Below are 24,938 nucleotides of genomic sequence, written 5' to 3' on the forward strand. Positions count from 1 at the left end.
TATAATAGGGATGAATAACAAGCTATAGTTAATTTAAAAGCTGGTGAGACAATTATTTATTTGGGAAAGACTGGAATTTACTAAATACCTATAATTTAATAGTTTGCTGCACTTATTTTAATCTAGGATTGTACAATAAAGCGGTTTAAATAATTGCATATTTGCAAGCATTATGAGTGTTTGCAATTCTCAGATTTGTTGTCAGTCTAGTTATGAACAGTTGTCTAAGTCTGTGCTAATCAGTATTTGTCAAAAAATAGCCATTTTCTGCTCAAGCATCACTTAAATACAGCAGAATCTCTCAGCTAGGTTGTATTTTTTCATTTTTACTAATCTAGTCCTGTCTTGGCAGTTCTTAATATTTGCCACATTTATTTTAGCTCTCTCAGTCAATATGTGTCCAAACAATCCCAAGCTTGAATCAAATGTCAGATATATACATTATAGATGGGCTTGGTATGATGTATTTTAGTTACGGCAAACTCTCCATTACTGTGTGCTGTCTTTTCAATGGCAAAACCCAAAGCACCCTGGTTAAGGTTCAGAAATCATGGCCTATAGGCAAACTGAATATTTTACACTTTGAGTTTCCCCTGCTTGCTTGTATCATTAACAAGTTGAACTAATCTTCTTTCCCTCTCCTTAAATAACTTGGCTTAGTCCCTGAGACTCAGAGGAATAAAATAAAAGTACACAGTCCTCAGCATTACAAATTTACAGACTGTACAGGTCCATGCAGTTTGCCTATCATTACTAGAATTAATATAAGAGCATACAGTAAACCACTCGCCCAGCTAGCCAAAAGTCATGTGATATGAAGAAACTAGCTCCTAGCACTGCCAAAATGCTGAGGGAATTAGAGATTCTACTCTGTTTGCATCCCCTAGCCCAACCCCCACAAGTCCAGAGGGTTCACATTCAGGGGGTTTGTCTCAGACCTATTGCTTATAATTTATTAGAGGAATTTTAAAGTGACCACATGTGATAGGGTTAATGAGGACCTGAGAAGCCAAATGGATTACCTGGGAGAGGGAGGGTCTGTGTTAATCTAGTGAAGCCTAGCTGGTGGAGGGCTGAGGCAGCACTATAAAGCCAGGAGGCTGAAAGCAGAAAAGGGGCTGCAGGGAAAGGAAGGTGCAGTCTCTTTTTGGGATGAGGAAGGTTGTCATGGACAAGGAGGAATTCCATAGAGAGAGGATAAGCTCTGAGATCCTGCTTGGGAGCAACAAATCTAGCAAGAGGCTAGAAGGCGGTGAAGTAGCCATCGGGAGTAGAGTAGGTGCCTGCTGTAACCCAGAAACAGTCAAGGGAAGAGAGAGAGAGAGAGAGAGACATTGGGTAGGAAGAAGTCCAGGGAAACAGTAATGTGGAAGGAGACTGAGCAGACCTGGCCTGATGGTTATGGGGTCCCTGAACAGTAGTATAGTATAGCGGATGGACCCAGCTTCCCCTGTTGGCCACTGATTAGTGTGCGACAGAGCCCTGAGCATGGGCTGAACAGCATCCAGAGAAGGCATTTGGACAGTGCTCCTGCTGGACTTTGTAACCCTAGAAGAGGTGGACTAGATGGGTACCCAGCCAAATAACCAAGTTATCCAAAGAGAGACTATCACAGAGTGAACTGAAAGCAGAAGGGGGTACCTGATGCCAAGAGAGCTACTTTCCGAGACCTAGACACAAGAAGCCCTACCGATGATTAGAAAACCTGTTACCATGCACTGTTATTTCACACAGCCCTTTGAAAGCCCAGGAAAACTGTTGATCTTACAGTCCTGATAGCCAACTATCTAGTACAGTCAAACTCAGTCAGGGAGCAAAGTATTTTTCTGTTCTTCAGATCAGTGGAGAATCAGTTTATGGTCACTCATACTAGAGTGAAAATGAATTTTAAGTTTTGGTTTTAATAGGAAGTTAAATTCTGCCTGCCAAACCATAGAGATGCATCTTCCCTTCAGAAACATCATGTCACATTGTTTTTGCTTTTTTTTCATTTGGGTGCGGGGGGCAGGGGCAGGTGGAGAGGATGAAGGGAGGGCTCCATGGCTGCTTGACTGTTGGTTCACCATCAGTCTAGGACACAACTTCTAATACGCTACAGTTTGCACTTACCACTGAGCATGTTTAGCAGTTTCCATATTCCTTCTAAAGTCATTATAGTGGAGGAGGAATAAAAAGATTACTTTTGAGTTTAAGAATAGGCAGTTCTGTTTGTCTAGAAGCAGTATTGCATGATTTCTCATGAATCAATCAACACACATCTTCACAATGATATCAGGTAACAGACAGAGAGATCTGACACAACAAAAATTTTAATCAGCCCTCCTACACAGGGTGCTTACTTCAACCCATTGCTGACTGAACTAGAAGCCAATTTGAAAAATAGTGAAAGGTGCTTGCCAAAAAAACAGGTTTAACATCCTGGATGGAAAAGATAGGTCAATCAGCTGGGCAGAAACATGAAAAATAAATGTCTTGTTATAAAAAAGCATAGATATTATCAGTAATAAAACCACGAACAAAGACTCTTCTTCCCTCCATAACATGTAAATAATTTCCTTAAAAAATCAGGGAATGCTAGAATTAAGGTAGAATTAGGGTATTAACAATATTGCTCGAACATGCAGGGGTGTAATCAGGAAGGCCAAAGCACAATTGGAGTTGCAGCTAGCAAGGGATGTGAAGGGTAACAAGAAGGGTTTCTACAGGTATGTTAACAAAAAGAAGGTTGTCAGGGAAAGTGTGGGACCCTTACTGAATGGGGGAGGCAACCTAGTGACAGAGGATGTGGAAAAAGCTGAAGTACTCAATGCTTTTTTTGGCTCGATCTTCACAGCTCCCAGACTGCTGCTCTGGGTAGCACAATATGGAGAGGTGGTGAACAGCCCTCAGTGGTAAAAGAACAGGTAAAGTACTATTTAGGAAAGCTGGACATGCACAAGTCCATGGGGCCGGATGCAATGCATCCAAGGGTGCTGAGGGAGTTGGCTGATGTGATTGCAGAGCCATTGGCCAAACCTCGTGATGATCGTGGGAGGTCCTGGACGATTGGTAAAGGCAAATTTAGTGTCCATCTTTAAAAAAGGGAAGAAGAAGAATCTGGGTAACTACAAACCAGTCAGCTTCACCTCAGTGCCCGGAAAAATCATGAAGCAGGTCCTCAAGCATTTTGAAGCACTAAGAGGAGAGGAAGGTGATCAGGAACATGGATTCACCAGGGCAACTCATGCCTGACCAATCTGATTGCCTTCTATGATGAAATAACTGGCTCTGTGGATATGGGGAAAGTGGTGGACATGGTATACCTTGATTTTAGCAAAGTTTTGATAGAGTTGTGATGGGTTTGGTCCCTTGGGACTGTCACCTGATGTGCTGAAATTACCTCTGAGCCCATTTTCCCTGACAGCTTGGGACTCCCAGAACCCTGCCTTGTTGAGCCAGACATGCTAGCCTGCTGCAACACAGACCCAGGTCTGGTCCACAACCCCAAAGCTGCAAACTTTAACTAAAAACTGCTCAGCAGGTTTCCTATCTTCACCCAGCTCCCAGTGGGATCCAAACCACAAATAAATCAGTTTTACTCTGTATAAAGCTTATACAGAGTAAATTCATAAAATTGTTCGCCCTCTATAACACTGACAGAGGGCAATGCACAGCTGTTTGCTCCCCCAGGTATTAATGCATACTCTGGGTTAATTAATAAGTAAAATGATTTTCTTAAGTATAAAAAGTAGCATTTAAATGGTTTCAAGTAATGACAGAACAAAGTCAGTCACCAAGCAAAATAAAGCAAAAACACACAAGTCTAAGCCTAATACATTAAGAAACTGTTTACAGGTAAAATCTCACCCTCAGAGATGTTCCAATAAGCTTCTTTCACAGACTAGACTCCTTCCTAGTCTGGGCCAAATCCTTTCCCCTGGTACATTCCTTGTTAGTTCCAGCTCAGGTGATAACTAGGGGTTCTCTTATGACTGGCCTCCCCCTTTGTTCTGATCCACCCCCTTTTATATCTTTGGCTCAAGGTGGGAATCTTTTGTTTCTCTGGGTTCCCAATCCTCCTCCTAAATGGAAAAGTATCAGATTTAAGATGGATTCCAGTATCATGTAATATGGTCATATGTCACTGTAAGACCTAATTTGTCATTACCCACCGGCAGGCCCACACGTCCACAGGAAGGCTTGCAGGTAAATAAACCATCTACAACCAATTGTCCTAGTCCATGGGAGCCATCAAGATTCTAAACCACCATTAATGGCCCACACTTTGCATAGTTACAATAGGACCTTAGAGTTATACTTTATATTTCTAGCTTCAGATACAAGAATGATACATGCATACAAATAGGATGAACACACTCAGTAGATTATAAATTTGTAATGTTACCTTACAAGAGACTTTTTGCATACAGCATATTCCAGTTACATTATATTCACACTTATAAGCATATTTCCATAAAACATATGGAGTGCAACGTCACAACAGTCTCCCACGGTATTCTTGCCAGCAAGTTAAAGAAGTATTGATTTGATGAATGGACTATAAGGTGGATAGAAAGCTAGCTAGATGGTTGGGCTCAATGGGTAGTGACCAACGGCTCGATGTCTAGTTGGCATCCAGTATTAAATGGAGTGCCCCAGATCATTAATGAAGATGTTGAACTAAACCAGCCCCAGGGGTTGGTCCTGGGGCTGGTCTAGTTCAACATCTTCATTAATGATCTGGATGATGGGATGGATTGCACCCTCAGAAGTTCACGGATGATACTAAGCTGGGGGGAAGAGGTAGATACGCTGGAGGGTAGGTATAGGGTCCAGAGTGACCTAGACAAATTGGAGGATTCGGCCAAAAGAAATCTGAAGAGGTTCAACAAGGCCAAGTACAAAGTCCTGCACTTAAGAAGGAAGAATCCCATGCACCGTTACAGGTTGGGGACTGACTAGCTAAACGGCAGTTCTGCAGAAAAAGACCTGGGGATTACAGTGAATGAGAAGCTGGATACGAGTCAAGAGTGTGCCCTTGTTGCCAAGAATGGTAACGGCATATTGGGCTGCATTAGTAGGTGCATTGCCATCAGATCGAGGGAAGTGATTATTCCCCTCTATTCAGCACTGGTGAGGCCACATCTAGAGTACTGCATCCGCTTTTGGTCCCCCTACTACAGAAAGAATGTGGACAAATTGGAGAGAGTCCAGCCAAGAGCAGCGAAAATGATTATGGGGCTGGGGCATATGACTTATGAGGAGAGGCTGAGGGAAACTGGGCTTTAGTTGGCAAAAAAGAAGAGTAAGGGGGGATTTCATAGCAGCCTTCAACTACCTGAAGGAGGGTTCCAAAGAGGATGGAGCTAGGCTGTTCACAGTGGTGGCAGATGACAGAACAAGGAGCGATCGTGTCAAGTTGTGGGGGGAGGTGTAGGTTGGATATTCGGAAAAACTTTCACTAGGAGGGTGGTGAAGCACTGGAATGGGTTACCTTGGTAGGTTGTGGAATCTCCATCCTTAGAGGTTTAAGGCCCAGCTTGACAAAGTCCTAGCTGGGATGATTTAGTTGGGGTTGGTCCTGCTTTGTGCAGGGGGTTGGACTAGATGACCTCCTGAGGTCTCTTCCAACCCGAATCTTCTAGGATTCTATGACTAGAATCCTATGATTCTACTCCATGTAGAATCCCCCTTGTGCATAAACATCATATAGTTTTAAGTACATGATCACATATAATTTTTCCCCCAGGACTAGCCAATGTGATACCAGTTGCCTCCCCGCAAACTACATGCTCCCCTGACTCCATGTCCCAGTCTTCATGTCCAACCAAGAGCTTCTCCTCTCTGCCCCAGTGTAGTGCTTCTGGGATCAGGGCCTTAGGGAGTCTATTGCCTGTAGTGAGGTTCTTCCAAGGTGCGTGGGCTATCAAGAACAGAAACTTCATGAGTCTCGTTCAAAAACATATTCAAGGAGGTAACACATCTTACATGTTTTTAACCTAGAAGAGTGACTAGTGGTCAGTTTCCATTCTTTCACATTCTTGTTGTGCACCTGTATTCCATGTTAGCATAGCCCTCCCTGGATTCATTCATACCTGTACTTGTCTGAGTGGGTATTGTTTCTGGGCATTCTGAGATATTTTCCTCCCCATGTCTATAGCTTCTACAGTGGGTTCCACCTCAAAGTGATTCCTCAGAAAAATTCCTTCTTTATGTAGTAACTGTGGAGTACTATGTTTTGGCTGTCTCTAGTTAGAGGTTAGGATAATTTGGGGGTCTTTCTGATAGCTGGCTATCTCTGATAAGTTCTTTGCTCCATAGCCACAGTGTTGGATTTGGTTGTACAGGGCTTTTACGAAACCATTCACTGACTCACCATTCCCTTACTTGTGTAAGTAAAATTGTTCCTGCTCAAATTTCACATTGCAGCATGGCATGAAATACTTACCCAGTTCTTCATTAACTGTATTGAATTGTTTCATATGAGCAGCTATGTGGGCTTCTGGAAAGGATAGTGTCATCTGCTGCAGGTCCCATTGTATAGAGCAGGTTATTCACTTGTATCTCCTATAATTGCTGATCTAAAGCAGAAACATGACAGAAACTCTTCAAACTGCTTACCCAGAGATGCTGTTCCTCAGCATCCTGGAAATCAAATTCTCCTGGAGGTGGTGTTTGGGACAAAAGCTGGGACAAATGTAGCCATCACTGCAATTCTACCAAACTAGATTCCCCCCGCCTCTCTTTTTTTGTTATTGCCTTTCTGTGGAGTAAGGTGGTGTAGCCCCTTAGAAGCAAACTGGTGTTAGTCTCACCTTCAGTGTCACTTACTTTCCTGTAGTCACTCCTGTCAATCAGCATAACAGATCTTTCTTGGTCCTCTGTGTTTGTAGGCTACTTCCTTGCCTGTTTTGCTGCTAGCTCTGTGCAGGTTGTTCTGGCTGGGGTGTAGGACTTACTTTTCTGTTTTCCTTTCCCCTCTTCCCTTGACAGGATGTTCTGTGATCTGTCGGGTCGTATACAATTCCACTTGGACACCAGGTAGAGATTACAGAGATCTAGGATGCTGTGGTCAGGGTGATTGCACAATTGTCTTTATTTCTTGTCTACACGGACACTCACTTGCTGGCTATATCCCCCCTAGTTGCCACCCTGAATAGTGGCTCTAAACATTCACAGCTAATCCTAACAACAGTCTCCTTGCCCAAATAGCCTTAGCTTCCACTCCCTCCAACTCCCAGTTTCAACTTCCCTTCCACTTTCTGGCTCCCAGTTATGGTCTCCTTGCCCAGTCAGTCCCATATTACGCCTCCAGCTCCTAGTCACAATTTCTATCCTTTCCTCCAGTCCCAGTCTCATGAGCCTCTTGTCCCAATCTATTCCTTTCCCCTCCTCAGCCTGCCTTTTGTCCCCTCTTCATTAGAATCAGATGACATCCTTCTTGCCACTTCCTTCTCACCACTGCCAGTACTGAGGTAACAGAGCACAAGAAAGACAAGCTCCAGTTCTCAGTTCTAGTGCCTGGCCCCACCATTGCCTAGAAGAGTGGTGGGCAACCTGCAGCCCGTTGGCTGCATGTGGCCCATCAGGGTAAGCTGATTGCAGGCTGCAAGACATTTTGATGATGTTGACTGTCTGCAGGCATGGCCCCCGCAGCTCCCAGTGGCCGCGGTTCGCCATTCCCAGCCAATGGGAGCTGTGGGAAGTGCAGCTGGGTAACTTTTTCCTTGCATCCAATGGAGACCTTTAGGTTGCTTCTAATTTAGAGGCAACCAACAAGAAAAGCAGGGAGTAGAACTACTAGAGTTCCTAGTGGGCTTATTAACTTCCTCATGGTGACAGAATGAGGTATCAGCTTCTGGCATACTTGTAATGAATTCCCTCTTGGACCTGGAAATGTTTAGTATCAGCACTGCAATATGCACTGTGAACTCCAGGAATGTTAAACTAAGAGAAAGGGGTTGGAATAGACTTTGCTAAATATAACACAGACTCCAAAGTACTGTGACAAGAATATGCAGTCTTGTGACTTCTACAATTAAAATACTGTCCATATAAATAATTGTTTTAACCACTAAGACATTAGGAAATAATTGACTGGTTCTTGCCTGACAGATGTCTCTGGCGTAATCTAAAGAATTAAAATCATGCCTTTTGAGTATTATAACACTTCTTTCTAGGACAGCCTTATTAATTTTCTGTAATTTGGACACATTGGAATACTGAGGAAAGCTCTATTTAGCTTTGTTTTAGCTAGGAAATTACCTTAAATCTTTCACATTCTCCAGACCAAGGTTGAGCCTTCAGTTTTAAAAACTTAGAAAAGAGGTAACTCAGTGGAGTTGGACAGCACTGAGTAAAAGGAAAAATTTTCAAAGGTGCACAAAAGTTACTTAGGCAGATCTGAAAATTTACCTAAAGAGCTCATTCAACCACCTCATTCCCTTACATGTTTTCTTTTAGTACCACTTTAAGGCCTTTCTTCTCTAAAGCAAAAGAAATATCTTTGTTTGGTTATATATGAGGTGTAGATATTTGGTGTCGTTTGTTTCTTGGGCAGGGACAAGTCCATTGTCACAGAGGAGGGGCCATTGAGTTTCCAAGCTCGTTTACAGCTGACTTGTCATTAGAACAGGGGAGAGACATTGAGTCCAAGTTAAATGTAATAATGAAACCCCAAAGAGGGGCTGTGTTCTCAGGCAGCTGAAGTTGAATGACGACACCACTAGTGAGGCGGCATTTTGAAGGGAACACACCTTCATGCAGCCTTGTTTTCAAAGGTGCTAGTTAAAACAAATCACTAGTTCGTATACATGAAGAATTCAAACTCTTGGAATGAAAGATCTTGCCCTCCTCACCTGACATCGCCTCTTTAACTCATTTATGAAAGGTAATGTTGACTGGCATTCTGTGACAGCTGTACACATTCTTGTTAGGAGGTTTATTCCTTCACCCACTTACTTCCGTGGTCTTTCTCGCATGAACAGAGAGCAACAATACCCAAAGTCCAGAGGTGCAAACAATTCGATGTTTATTGGGGTGAACTTCCAGCAAGCATGTGTCCCCCTTCCCAGCTCTGACACCACAAAGCCTTACCTGTGTCCCTGTTCCCATTCCCCCCCCTTAGCAAAACATGATTCCGTTCCCCCCCCTTACTTCCTGATTGACTGCAGACTATATAGTAAAACTTGAGTTCTGATTAGCTATACCTTAACCAATCATTTTACTGAAATTTAACTAACCAGTCCTAACATATTGTAACATTATTATTTAACCAATTATATCCCCACCACCTTAATTAGTTTGCACCCAGCAAAATTAATTATACAGCAGACAAAAACAATCACAGAACCAGACAGAGACCATGCAAACAAACAATAGCAAAGTGGGAACTATAATGACAAAACAATACAGAAGTGAGGATTTCACAACTACATCTACAAAGACATAAGGGTTTCCCAGCTGTGTCTATTGATAAGTGAGTTCTTGCCAGACAGGATGCTATCAAACAGTTTCCTTGTACATCTTCTAGGCACTTCCCTTTCTCTGGAGGTGATAGGCATTATCAGGACAGGATTGTATTCCTAACAGCCCAATAGCACCTTCTTTCAATGTGACTAGTTTGGGATGTAAGGATGTGACTGTTCGCTTCCCAGCTTATGGCTGCCTCTATTGCTTAGCCAAAGGCCTTAGCCTAAGATCAGGGCCTCAGACTATCACAGTGAGAAAAGGCCTTATACAGGCAGACAGTGATTTTGATTCTCTCTTTTGTACCTCTATAACTAGCTAAGTGATAAGAATACACGTAAATTCTTAGAGTATAGGCCGTTACAGACAGGCCTGAATATCTATATCCTAACAATTCTGTTTTGTCTTCTGAATCAGGCTGGCCTTGCCAGTGCCCATGCACAGAACTCCAGAGAGAATCTGGCCCAGCACTTATGCTGCCAAATTTCTGATGGTAAAGTCCTAGGGTATGTCTACACTACGAAATTAGGTCGAATTTATAGAAGTCGTTTTTTTAGAAATCGGTTTTATATATTCGAGTGTGTGTGTGTCCCCACAGAAAATGCTCTAAGTGCATTAAGTGCATTAACTCGGCGGAGTGCTTCCACAGTACTGAGGCTAGAGTCGACTTCCGGAGCGTTGCACTGTGGGTAGCTATCCCACAGTCCCCGCAGTCTCCGCTGCCCATTGGAATTCTGGGTTGAGATCCCAATGCCTGATGGGGCTAAAACATTGTCACGGGTGGTTCTGGGTACATATCGTCAGGCCCCCGTTCCCTCCCTCCCTCTGTGAAAGCAAGGGCAGACAATCGTTTCGCGCCTTTTTTCTGAGTTACCTGTGCAGACGCCATACCACGGCAAGCATGGAGCCCGCTCAGCTCACTGTCACCGTATGTCTCCTGGGTGCTGGCAGACGCGGTACTGCATTGCTACACAGCAACAGCAACCCATTGCCTTGTGGCAGCAGACGGTGCAATAGGACTGGTAGCCGTCATCGTCATGTCCGAGGTGCTCCTGGTCGCCTCTGTGAGGTCGATCAGGAGTGCCTGGGCAGACATGGGCGCAGGGACTAAATTTGGAGTGACTTGATCAGGTCATTCTCTTTAGTCCTGCAGCCAGTTCTATTGAACCATCTTATCGTGAGCAGGCAGGTGATTCGGATTGCTAGCAGTCCTATTGCATCATCTTCTGCCGGACTGGCAAGAGATGAAGATGGCTAGCAGTCCTATTGTACCATCTTCTGCCGAGCAGCCATGAGATGTGGATGGCATGCAGTCCTTCTGCAGCCAGCCAAAGATGTAGAAGATAGATGGAGTGTATCAAAACAAGAAATAGACCGGATTTGTTTTTGTTTTGTACTCATTTGCAAACACCCCCCCGCCGCCCCGTCTAGGGGACTCATTCCTCTAGGTCACACTGCAGTCACTCACAGAGAAGGTGCAGCGAGGTAAATCTAGCCATGTATCAATCAGAGGCCAGACTAACCTCCTTGTTCCAATAAGAACAATAACTTAGGTGCACCATTTCTTATTGGAACCCTCCGTGAAGTCCTGCCTGAAATACTCCTTGATGTAAAGCCACCCCCTTTGTTGATTTTAACTCCCTGTAAGCCAGCCCTATAAGCCGTGTCGTCAGTCGCCCCTCCCTGTGTCAGAGCAATGGCAAACAATCGTGCATCTGAGTTGAGAGTGCTGTCCAGAGAAGTCACAATGGAGCACTCTGGGATAGCTTCCGGAGGCCAATACCGTCGAATTGTGTCCACAGTACCCCAAATTTGACCCGGCAAGGCCGATTTAAGCGCTAATCCACTTGTCAGGGGTGGAGTAAGGAAATCGATTTTAAGAGCCCTTTAAGTCGAAATAAAGGGCTTCATCGTGTGGACGGGTGCAGGTTTACATCGATTTAACGCTGCTAAATTCGACCTAAAGTCCTACTGTAGACCAGGGCCTAGATTCTTAGGAACTATTGACTAGAAATTGATTTTTTTTAAAACTCTTTACTGGTCCCTGGTACAGATTTTACATTGAGTAAAAGCAGCAACAGTTTGAGATTAACACCATTAAGATGGTATCTTTTAATTATTCAGCCAAACTCTATCAGAGCCACTGTATACATTTAAAAATAATTAATTGATGCTTCTACTAATTCTAGACTGTTAGTAAATGATTTATGTCTGTTTTGGAAGATACAAACCTTATCCTAGTGTGAGGAATCTAATTCTTCTTTTTTCAAAAAGTATTGAAGTATTTAAAATAAAATAGTCGGGATTTTCATTTTTGAGGATATTTTGAGTTTTATTACAAAGAAACAACCATAGAGCTTGCTGTTATGTAATTAGAAACAATATAAAATCACTTCTTCAGCCCTTTTATTATTATTATGAAATAATGCATATTATTATATATGGATAATAAATGTATCCACCTCATTCTCTCTCTTTTTTTACACTTCAGGGTCTCCTATTGTGGTAGCAAGGCGCAATAGGATTTATGAGAAATCAGGTGAGATTTCATGATAGGCTGCCAATTTAATATGTATCATCGCAATATAACCTCAGCTTTTACAAAAAGCTCTTTATGCTTTGGCAAATATTTTCCATATAATGCCAATGTTGGTGTTGGCATGGATTACCAGCTGCATAAAGCAAAAGTGTAGATAAATTCAATTTAATATGCCCAGAGGCACCGACTTTACACACACTTCTTTTCTGAAATTAATCATTTATTCATTCATGAATCTCATTTTCCTTCAGTCATGTTTTCTTCTGCATGTTCTGCTTTATACTGTCCCATCCTTCCAAAAAATCAACACTTCGTTATAATCTGTGAGAAATGTTTATCTTAAATCTTGGCAGTGCTCAGAATCAGCTTTAGTTTGAGTTTGAACTCTATTTCTGTTACCAGCAGTAGCTAGCCTATGTTTTCTCTATTTGAACTGAGAGCAGACCCTTTTTTCTGAATGTCTGTGCTCTCTACAAACTTTACCATACTGTGGTTTGTAACATATGTTGTTCACAAGGCCTTACTATGATCTCCTATGTTCCAAGGGGGGAAAGGGCAACTGTCTGAAATATACAGGACAAAACTGATTTTATGGGAACATCACCCTATAGTGTTTTACTCATGCTACAAAACCATACATTGATATCACAGTGTAGAATTCTTTACATGATTATATTTTGAAAACATACATTTTATCTGTTTAAATACTTATTATCTCCTTATTAGTTAAAGGTTATGAGACATTAGCAAATAAGTGATGCATCTTAAAATATAAAACAGATGGTCAACTCAGTGTGTGAATTCATTATGGTAGGTCAGATGGTAGAAGCTGCATGGCATTTATTCTTTTTCACTAACTTGTTGAGCCTATCCAATATAATAAGCAGTTTTAAGTTGTTGTTTTTTCTAATAAAGCCATTTCATTTTCATTTAGCTCTCCAATCCAGTTGGAAACCAAGAAAAAATATTTTTTCTAGCTCTTATCTTTCTGACTGAAGCAGGCAATAGCCTAGTGAATTATAATTTATGTAATTCCTTCAGTTATTTGGAAGAGTTTTTGATGGGCTCCCTTCCCTGACATTAGAGTTCTATTTCCAGATCACAAGTTAGTCATAGTCTCAATGTTTGCCTGAAAGAAGACAATTGTATTTATAACTCCCCTACAAGGAGTTTGGGGTGTTACTTTATATTTTAGCACATCTAATATACAAACAAATTATAATTTGTTTCCTGTACATCAGTAATGTTCTGTCGTATCAGAGATGAGGCCTGATCTTGCTTTGATCATGATAAGCTAGTATGACAATTATGAAGCATTGACCATGTGAACTGGAGTAGCAGCAGTAAGGGAGCTGCAGTAATAGTGTTTCCGTTTTAAAACGAGTGCCTCCCCAACCTCTGATGTCACCCTTGTTTATTTCTGACCTTCTGCATCATCTTGTTTGGCTACTGTTATTTTCTGTCCCTTATGAGGTTTCTTCAAAGGACTGCGCTCAGCTTCCCAACCTAACTCCCTTGTTTATTTTCTTGGTTTGAGTATATATATAAAACAAAACAAATATGAAAGATGGTAGCAATAGTACAAATCAACAGCTAAGAAATTGAGACATTTTATAAGGGAAACTAAAGTTATCAATATAAAATCTATGTCCAATAGACTTACGGAAAATAAGAATGAATTATTTAAATATATCAGGAACAAATAAAATCTTGGAATGGTGCAGATCCAATACTCAAAAAGGATGGTAAAACTGTCAATCATGGTGCAGAAAAGGCAGAAGTATACTAACATATTTCTATAATGTATTTGGAAAGAAGCATGAGGACGCATTCATATCATACTGTGACAAGGAAATACTTTATATTCTCTCAGTAACTAGAGAGGATGTCAAACAGCAGCTATTGAAGTTGAACATGTTTTTATCAACAGGACTGGATAACCAGCACCCAAGAATATTGAAAGTATTGGCCAAGGAACTTTCTGAACAATTATTTTTGTTTTTAATTAACATTGGGGGAAGTTCCAGAGGCCGAGGAAAAAGCTAACGTTTTGTCAATATTTAAAAATGGTAAATGGAATAATCTGTGTGACTATAGGTTGGTTAGCATGACTCTGATTGTAAGTAGGGAATTGTCATCTTCTGGCCTGACTTTGAAATTTAACGTTGATTCAACATGAAGAATTGTTGTTTGTTTTTGTTGTGGAAAAAAATCAGTTTGGGTTTGAAAATAGCTTTTTTTTTTTTTGGCCTGAAACACAAAAATCAATTATTAGCTCTGCTCTACTAATGATCCCTTTGATTTCACTGCTTCTAAATTCCTCCCACTAACATTTTTTTCTTATTCTGCTATAGTCTAACTCCCCAGCTCACATTTTATTTTCTCTTCATTTTATTTTAAACAAACAGTTCTCTTTCTAATTTTTATTTCTGAGTTGACCCTATAAACACTAGTTAGATCTCAGAAAGATTACAAATCTCCTTTTCATTCATGTCCTTCATTCTTTCTCTACCCGAGTTGTATTGATCCCATGTTTATTGTCTCCTGTCTGTTAATCCGCCTGACTTCTCTCACACTTTCCTTTCCCTTCATTTCTGCTCCTTTCTGTTGACACCATCATCCCTATTTTCAAATCTAGCCTCACCTTTTTTCTTTTCTCTGCTCTTCCCACATTCCAGATACAGTCATACAACTATGCTGATTTTCTCCACTTTAAATTCAGTCGTTCATCTCTGAATTCAGTCTGGTTTCTTTCTAAAGAACTTTATTGTAGCCATCTGTAAGAAGTCAGGATTTGCCAACATTTAACACAGAGAGGTATATATGAGAGACTAATTTTTTCTTTGTGCTCAGACTAGGAAATAATAGTGGTAATAGTGCGATGTCAATGATTTATTCTTGAGCATCTAATTTAACATCTCTTCATGTTTCTCCTTAGTCCCTATTTGTTGGTGTTCCTCATGGTCCTTTTCTTTGTATTTGTAAATTTACAGTGCCATATACTTTATTTTTTTTAATAATAACCAGAACAATAATAATAATCTGATCCTTGCCTAGCCTATGTTTTTGCAACATGATTTGCACATAGGTAAATCAGATTTGTTTGAATATGAACTATTACAAATTTCAGATCATGTGAATGAAATTTTCTCTACAAAATTATGAATACCTTTTAAACCTCTCTTCTCCTATAAATAATTTACTTAAAAGTAAAGAGTCATGAAACTGGCATGATAGAAATATAAAAATGAACTTTACAGCACATTAGAGGTGTTGGTGTAACCCATTTGTCAGTGTGCATTATGTGTCCCATCTGTTTGATCCACAGTCTGTTACAGCCCCAGTTACAGAGCCTGTTTTTTTATCTCAAGCAGTAGACACTCATTCTTTTAACTCTGGAGGCCTCTGCTTAAATTCCTAGTGCATTAGACAGTATGACAGCCACCACGTAAGTGAGGTCTTGTCTAGGATTTAAACTGCGGGTCTCTGATGCTTAGGATGACTTTCCACTGTCCAGATGAAATATATTACCAGCTGAACACTAGGTGTTATGTGTCCTCTTCTATGCCTGATCTACAGAAATTCTGAATGTATAATACAGGCTGGCACTTTGGCTCATTCTGTGAAGACTCACACTTTCAGTTCAGGAGCTCACTAATTCAATCCCTGGTGTCAGCCGAGATGACATCTAGCCGAAATCCACTAATACATTATTTGTCTGGTTCTTAGTGTTCTCCTTTGTGCCACTTTGCATCTCACAACTGGACCGCGACAGGTTGAAAGAGATGCAATTCACATACACGTTTACATTTTTTTTTCTTCTTGGGATTTATACATTTATAAATATTGCTGTTTTGTGCACCAATACGCTTCGTAAAAGTTACACTGAGTATGTCCAAAGTAGCTGGGGGTGTGCTTCCCAGCATGGATAGACAAACGTGTGCTCACTCTGCTTGAGCTAGCATGCTAAACAATAGCAGTGTGGTTGCAGTGTCACTGGTGGTGGCTCAGGTCAGCTAGCCAAGTATATAGCCAGGGGTCAGGCAGGTTTGTACTCGGGTGGCCAGTTGAGCTGCCTCCTGTGCTGCCCTGGCCATACTGCTATTTTTAGAGCACTGGCTCAATCAGAGCTAGCCTGCAACTATCTACTTACACTTTGAGCACAACACCATGTGTCTCTGTAATGTATTACAATTGATCATCTGTAGATGGGCTACTGAATGTTGTTCCTAGATATTTGGAACCCAAGTTTAGTAATTTAATCTATTATCTCACATTTTTCAAGATATTACGGGTTCTGAAGACTATATTGAGATACAAGCAGGCATTTTGCATCTACTTATATAATTCATGCTTGTTGATAAATTAGGTTCGAGATGGATCCACAAAAACTCTGTTAAGCCAGACACAACTATGCTTTTTGAGAAAATAATTAGCAAGTACACAGTAAGGGAAAAATTGCAGAATTCGGACTCAGGAAAAACTCTCATTGAAGCCATAGTCCTCTTGGAGGTGTTCAAACATTACTAAGTTTGAAAAAAAAAAAAAAAAAGCTTAAAAGACCAAAATTATAAACTTTTAAGAAGTGGGACCATATATGCATAGTAAACAGCTTTGTAAAGCCATTAGCACTGCTTCAAAATACAGATGCAATGCGCATCCCTGTGCAGAGAGTAAGCGGTGCAAGTAAGCTCTGGAGGCCTATTACTTCCAAATAAGGTTTGGACTGCAGAGGAATAATAGTAATTCAAGAAGCAAATGTTAGAGATACCTGGATGTTGAATTAGTTGGTTCTACTGCACTTATAACAAACAACTTGTTCATATTGAAGTGCATGACACAACTTCCATAGGTTTTCTGTTTTAGTTGATGTTATTTGTTTTTGTCCTCTCTCCCCCCCTCACCGCTTTTTCCTAATGGATTTTTGTTGTACCTTTATTAGAGTGCATGCTTTCATATTCACGGAGTGCAATACTTCCCCCCATTGCAGTCTGCTTACTCAGGACCAAATCATGGCTCTTCTATGGGGGATGAAGGAAGGAATACCACACATAGGAGGGCTAAAGATACTGGGAAAACTCAGAATTTCTACTCATGGAGTTAGCAATATGTTATTGTTTTATTTGCATTATGATAGCACTTAGGCATCCCAGTCATATATCAAGGCCCCTTTGTGTTAGGTATAATACAAACATATAATAAGGTCCTGCCCTGAGGAGCGTACACTCTACATATACAATGAGAGAGAACAGCTGGATGCAGCAAACAGATGGAGAGAATCACAATAAACAATACTATCATAGCTACTATATATTATATATGGTATTTGGGGGAGGTGGGAGAGGGAATGGAAGAGACAGACAGGTTTATCTCTTTGATATGTGATCAAGGTCTAGTATTATGATACTACTCAGTACAATATGAAGGGAAAATGTGGAATACCTCACAAAAGATGTGAAATCAGAGTAAGTTCAATTATCTTCCCAAGATTTTAGACTAATTTTTGATTTTCCATGTCCTCTGTGTAACCTCCACCCTTGGAGCTCCTATGAAGTCTTCAGTGGAGAAACTATCTGTCCCAATCAGTGGAACCCTGATGCCTGTGTTGTCAAGTGTGAATTTACCCCATAATGTTTGGATTTACTGTTTAATGCTCTGAAGGAATTTATTGTTTGAGTTCCCAGCTGCTAAATTATAATATTACCTGGGAGTTTCCAGAAGATAAATTAAATTCTCTGTGAGTTTTAATAAATTTCATAATTGTGATAAGGAAATTCCAGGAGGTGTTTTATTATGTGAAAACTGTTTACCTTGTAAGTACACTGCCTACCTTTCTAACTTCTTAGGGAAGTGATTATACAAATATTGCTTCAAGAAAACCACACACCTATTTAGGATTTACTAGGTGAATACTTGTTTTATTAAATGCATTTGAGACAGACTTTATATAGATAAAATGAGGCCTCTGGAATGCCCGAGAGTTTGGGAATCAAATTCAAAGTCTTGGGCAAATACAGACTGTTCCACCTGTAGCATATGCTTATCTTTAAAACTGGCTATCAGAGCATATTCTTGTTATACAGTTTATTGCAGTAACACTTAAGGGCCCCAGTTTGGAATTGGAGCCCAAGAAAATGAAAAGATGTTTTTTGCCATAAAGAGCTTAGAGTCCAAAGTACCTGATCCTGTGAAGACATGCATTTAAATTAATGGGACAGTGTGTAAAGTCAAACACATGTAAATATTTGGAGGATGGAGCCTAACTATCTCATAAGTATTATATCCTTCCGATACTGCATTAGTGATCATTATAGGATGGGTGTGATGGGTTCCCCCCAGAGTGCCACTTGAAACTGGGGTACCACTGAGCCTGCCTGACCCACCAGCCTGGGTTTCCTTTACACTGTGCTGCTATGACAGGCTCTCGAGCCCCCTCGCACACACACACAGGTAGGGACATATCCAGCTGCAGCTATATACACACAGATGCTGAAATCAACACTGTATGGCAAGGCTCAGCTAAGGAATTGCCCAATACTCAAGTGTACACCCCCCTCTAGAGGATAAACCCAAAATTGTACCATCTTGCACTGCATAGAGAACTATACAGCATAAGCTCATTGAAATCTGCCCCCTCCCTCAACGTGGAGGAAGATATGCACAGCTTTTGCCCCCCTTCCCCCCCCGATATGAATTCCACAAACTGATTTTAGGGAAAACAAAAACAAGTTTATTAACTACAAAAGTTAGATTTTAAGTGATTTTAAGGGATGGCAAACAAATCAAAGCAGATTACCCAGCAAATAAAACAAAAATACAATCTAAGTTACAAGTAGTAATTTCTCACCCTAAATGATGTTTTAGGTAGATTGCAGAGATTCCTGAAGCCCAGCTGCACTTGCCTGCAGCTTAAACCTTCAGCTATTTCATTCACAGGCTAGACACCCTTTCAGTCTGGGCTCAATCCTTCTACCCTCATTCAGTCTTTTTTCTTAGATATTTACAGCAGTCATCTTGGGCAGGGATTCAGTGAAGAACGAGCCATGATTATGTCACTCCCCTGCCTTAAATAAGATTTACGTATGGCAGGAACCCTTTGTCTTCCATTGTGGTTCCCACCCCCGGTCAGTGGAAAAGTACTAGTATTATTCATGGAGTCCAGTATCAGGTGACTTGATCACGTGATCTTGCAGCCATAACTCAAAGGCTGTTTGCAGCATCTCCAGGAAGGCTTTCCCGGTGAAAGATTAGCATCTTCTAAGACCTATTGTTCTTCCTAATTGGCCTTTCCAGCCAGCAATCTAGACTGATTTCATTCTGTCTAGTGGACGTTCTCCCAGCGTAAACACATTTTAATAGAAAACGAGTACTTGTGGCACCTTAGAGACTAACAAATTAATAGGTGCATAGACAATATTCCTAATTTCAGATACAAAAATAATACATGCATACAAATATGATAATCATATTCAGTAAATCATAACCTTTCCAATGCCTTATATTGCACAAAATACATCATAATTATGCCATACTTATCATAATAATATTACTATGAAGAATATGGGGCGTAATGCCACAATGGGTTATATCAGTTCAGTGCATATAATAATAGAAAGATTATTATGTCCAAAAGCAACAATCTTTGAAATCTTTTTGTAGCTTCTCATTTATATGTAGGTGTAAGACCCAGAAACTCCTCCCAAGTAACATGTTGAAAACTTCAAAACTTCATTATATCTGTTTATGATAAGCTTTATCTGGAAGCCCTTGCTCCATTGATACATAGATATAATCTGTTCTGTCTGTGGACAGTTCAATTATTGTGAATACAAATGCAATAATGGAAGAGTTATGTCTGAAGACAAAATTTTTAATTTGTTAACTTTGCAAGCTTTTATTTTTAATCACTAGATTGGTTTTATGAATATATAATGGAGGGAGGATTTTTAGAATGCTAAAATTAACTAAAACATATGCCACAGTGGAAAAAATAGTTAGAAAACTAAAATGTTTGCCATTCTGAGGTTGTATTATGTCACTTTCAGTGTGGCAAAGATCTTCCTAATGTGAAAATGTAATCCAGGGTTCGGTATGCGTATTATGGGCCCCCTTTGGCTAGTTCCTAGAAGATAGGTCTACTGTAATGCCACCAAGAGCTGTTTTTCCTTTATTTCAGATAGTAAAGGCTCATGCTTTTAATGCTGGAGGTTCTAGATTTGGTATGCAGTGATGACTCATGATGTCAGTCATTATAAAATGAAGATGGAAAGTTAATAACTTAGATCATGATGCATCCTAGCAATCAAGGGAATTCTTTTTTGAAATCCTCCATAGACTTGCAATCAACAAGTCCAATTAGACTCATGGACTCAGACACTTTGAGGTCAAAAGGGACCATCATGATCATCTAGTCTGATCGCCTAATTATTATTAATGTTAAATCAGAAGTACTAGATGGGAAATTGTATACTCCAGATTTTGGAAGTATGCTTGAAAGCATAATGGAACAAAAATGTAATTGACATTTAAATGTATTTAATAGGATATTTAGAATAAATGGAATACTATAAAAACAACTGGAATGGCTCTCTCAATATCTAAAATAGTTATTGTTAGGTAGTGGGAAGACAGGGATGACCTATCTGACATAATTTATTACAGACAATGATAAATACAGCTTTGAATGAAACACTCTTTGGAGTGGAGGAAAGTTTAGATGATGAATTTGGGAACCATTCCTATGATTTGTAGAATAAACATTACTAAAAATCCCCCAACAAATTATAACAAAGGAGAATTTCTAGGCTTTCAAGTTGTCAATCCAGATAGCATATGTCAGCAAAGCCCCTCTGCCATGTACATTGGCTAAATCAGACAGTCTCTATGCAAAAGAATAAATGGACACAAATCAGACATCAAGAATTGTAACATTCAAAAAACAGTAGGAGAGCACTTCAATCTCCCTGGCCTTAAAAGACTTAAAAGTCGCCATTCTTCAATAAAAAAAACTTCAAAAACAGACTTCAACAAGAAACTGCAGAACTGGAATTAATTTGCAAACTTGACACCATCAAATTAGGCCTGAATAAAGACTGGGAGTGGCTGGGTCACTACAAAAAATAATTTTCCCTCTGTTGATACTCACACCTTCTTGTCAACTGCTGGGAATGGGCCACATCCACCTTGATTGAATTGGCCTTGTTAGCACTACAAAAGTAATTTTCCTTCTGTTGATATTCATCCCTTCTTGTCAACTGTTGGGAATGGGCCACATCCATCCTAATTGAATTGGTCTCATTAGCACTGACCCCCGACTTGGTAAGGCAACTCCCATCTTTTCACGTGCTGTGTATTTATACCTGCTTACTGTATTTTCCACTCCATGCATCTGATGAAATGGGTTATAGCCCACAAAAGCTTATGCCCAAATTAATTTGTTCGTCTCTAAGGTGCCACAAGGACTCCTCATTGTTTTTTCTTTAATCCTCAGTATTCAAACATGTTAGGCCACAGGACAGGTATACAGCAGGCGAAGCCTTCCACAGCTTCCTCTCCTCTTCAGCTCACCCTCTGATCTCCTCCCTTTAGTTCCTGTTCCTTGCACTTATAGATTCTCCCCATCACAAAGACAATTACCTCCTTAGGCCAACGATTGCCACCAAGTGTCAGTAATCCTCACCAGTAACAGGTTGTTTAATTCCACCTGTGCCCGCAGCCTTCTCTGTGCTGCAGCAACCTCAGTGATCGGAGCCATAGTCAGTGCTGCACAATACTATAGATATGTACCCAAAGTTGTACTAAAAATGGTGTAACACATTGCTTGAGATATAATGTGCGGTAATTCAAATAGAGCACCATAACGCATATACCTGAGAGGGCAGAGTTGAGGATGCAAAAACAAACATAACTTTGGACCAGACTGTGCCTCGCCATTATAAGGGTGTATAGGAAAGGGGGAGAGTACAAGGAGCCTTGTCCTCCAGCCCATGTGGGTTGCCAACGTGCTGAGCATATTGATAGTATCTGCACTCAGGGGAGCACACAAGGGCTTGTCCCATGTAACTTCTGGCTGGGGATCAATCTGCACCCTGAGAAGGGGTATAATGGCAGCGGGCTGTGCATTCTGCCTCCTGGTGTTGTCTCTTCAGTACAGTGTCCCCCCTACACAGAGCAGTGCCTCTTAGGAACAATTGAGTCTCTTGCCATCCACCTGACTTTTAAACACTTTAGTAGCAACACCCCAAAGCATTCAAAAATGGTAAAATTGGGTTAAAATCATATTTTAAGAAAATAATAAAATTTAGATTCTCTTTTATTTGTCTTTTGTTTTTTGACTCTTTGGGGTGCACATGGGTCAGGCTTTCAAGTTTTTGTCCTGAACCATGAAGGTTAGACATTTATTTTTAATTTTTAATGAAAGCAGAGATTCTAACGTAATCAAGTGTCCCCAGTAGTTAGGGCTTTAAGGATAATTTCAACATCATGAAACTCATGCTGAAATTGTGAGAGTTGGCAACGCTGATTATTACTTGGGGTGTGTGAGAGGTATGTCAGTGCAATCAGAGGTGTGACAACAGCACATTGTAGACATACCTAAACTAGTGTTGATCAATCTAGCTCACTAACAATAGCAATGGAACTGTGGCAGCATGGGCTGTACAAGGAACCTGTATACTTACCTGAGTGGCCACCCCCTGATGCCACCCATGTTACTGTAACTTCACTGCTGTTTTTAGCAACTGAGCTTGGTATGCCTACACATACTTCAGTCATACTTCCTGTTGTATGCAGACATACCTTTAGTCGCACAACTCTTACCTTAATATAAATTTTCCTGGAATTTCTTCCTATCTAATCTAACTAATCTATCTATCTGTGTTGTATATATAGATATAAAAGGGGGTTAAAATGCTTCCAAGGTTTTTAGCTGTATTAATATAAATTTTATTGTACGAAAAGAAATTAGTCACACAATAATCTAGAAACAATACATGCACTATCTGGTGTGAGTCCCTTTAACAGCACCAGCTGGAATGTTGGACTCTTTAAGTGTCGGTGGCTTTTGGAAAGGACAGTTGATATGTGAGAGGGAAATGAAGTCCAAAGCAGCCCTTTTAACTCCATCTTTCCTGCTTTTATGGATGAAGTGGGACACTGGAGGCCCACAGAAGCAGTTCAGAATGTTTCCTGCAGGTTAAACCAAATAAATCCTCAGGAGGTAGCAACTGCAGAGCTAGGGTGCTACTGTTTTTGAAGTGGGAATGAGCTGCTGGGGAAGAGAAATCTTTTCCTGGGTGTAACAGAGAAGACATTGAAAAGGAGAGGGAAAGAAAATGGGAAAGTGTACAAGAGGAGGCTGCTGTGAATGACCTAGGAGTCCAGGCCTGGAGAACTACTTTGTAGAGACCTAGGGGAAATTGTAGTCATTTGTTCTGTCACTGCTGCAGGGAAGGAACCCCACTGCTCCGACTTTGATGACAGGGAAGGGCAGGTATAAGTTCATTGTCGGTGCTGAAATGTGTTGCAGTGTCTGTAGCTTTTGGATAAGTTTTTTAAACAGCTGCTGCAGCTTGTTATTATGCATGTAAATAAGCAAACACTAACTACTCATTACTATACCTTTCTAAACAGTTTACAACAATCACTATATTATTATATTTCTTTGTTATTGGTCTGATGTGAAGATTCATTTATACTTTGTGCCCCAAAATGGTTGCCTCTTCCTACTTCCCAGTTAAGATTTCATATCGGAGTGATTGTTTGTGCTCATTTAACTTTCCAAAGTATTCAACCATATGTATTTATGAGCATGAAGCACTCTCTCTACCATAAATAACTGAAAATTAATTTTAGACTAAAAACATTTATAAATCCTGTTATTCACTCTACACCAGGGATCGGCAACCTTTGGCATGCAGCCCGCCAAGGTAAGCCCCCTGGCAAGCTGGGACGGTTTGTTTATCTGCCACGTCCGCAGGTTCAGCCAATCGCAGCTCCCACTGGCAAGCGGTTTGCCGCTCCTGGCCAATGTGGGCTGCGGGAAGTGGTGTGGCCTGTGTGCCAAAGGTTGCCGATCCCTGCTCTATCCTGAAGTGGATTATTTGTTTTGTGTTTGTACAGCACCTAGCACATTGGGGATCCTTGGCAGAACCACAGTATAAATACATAATAGAACAATGCAAATTCCATAACTACAAGTGTGTGTTTAAATTTTAGTTATGTAAGTGAACCTGAGATATACTTTATATAACACACACATACACCCCACAAATATTTATATTTATCTTATTGGTAACTTCTTCTGTCTCTTTTGTGTGATTTTTGTCCTCTTTCTCTTCATTTATGCTCTCTGTTAAAATCCAATATTGTTGTTAAACTTAAAAAAAAGGTTAATAAATTGTCACAAATCAATCAATAAATTGTTGTTAGTATGTTTGGGAGGCAGGTTCAGCCTTGTTTACTTGCCAAGTTGCAAATTTCAGTAATTCGGGATGGGTCTTCCAGCTCCTAGTATGAATTAATGAGTCTGTATTGTAATGGAATATCAGGGGCATGTACTGCTAGTCAGGGCAGCAGTCATACTGAAGTGGAGCTCCACTTTCTTTAATTTTAATATTATTAAAATTTAAGAAGGCAATGAGAATTCCTTTGCAATATGGTCCGTGAGGATCTAGAAGAGGTGACCTTCAACATGACAAAAGGCAAAGAAAAGCTGGTGAAATCAGGAAATAAAATATGTGGATTTCTGTTTGATACCTGAGAATTACGGCTCCCCAAAATGTCTCAGGATTATCTATTCAGAAGACAGAGGCAGTTCACACTACATCACCTCCTACATTAACTCCACTAGCCTTTCATCCAGAACTCATTTATCACTGGGCACTCTCACAGAATATACATTAGTTTACCCTTCCTCCCGACAAGTCTTGAGAAATTCCTCTGGTGTTCAGAT

The 24,938-nt window shown here is 40.5% G+C and overlaps 1 protein-coding gene across 5 annotated transcripts in view; it reads left to right on the forward strand.

The window, feature by feature from the left end:
- MGAT4C (MGAT4 family member C) overlaps positions 1–24,938 on the forward strand; it is a 663,620-nt gene that overhangs the window by 413,864 nt on the left and 224,818 nt on the right. The window lies entirely within an intron of this gene.

This window comes from Natator depressus, chromosome 1 (genome assembly GCF_965152275.1).
Source record: "Natator depressus isolate rNatDep1 chromosome 1, rNatDep2.hap1, whole genome shotgun sequence".
NCBI classification, from domain to species: Eukaryota; Metazoa; Chordata; order Testudines; family Cheloniidae; genus Natator; species Natator depressus.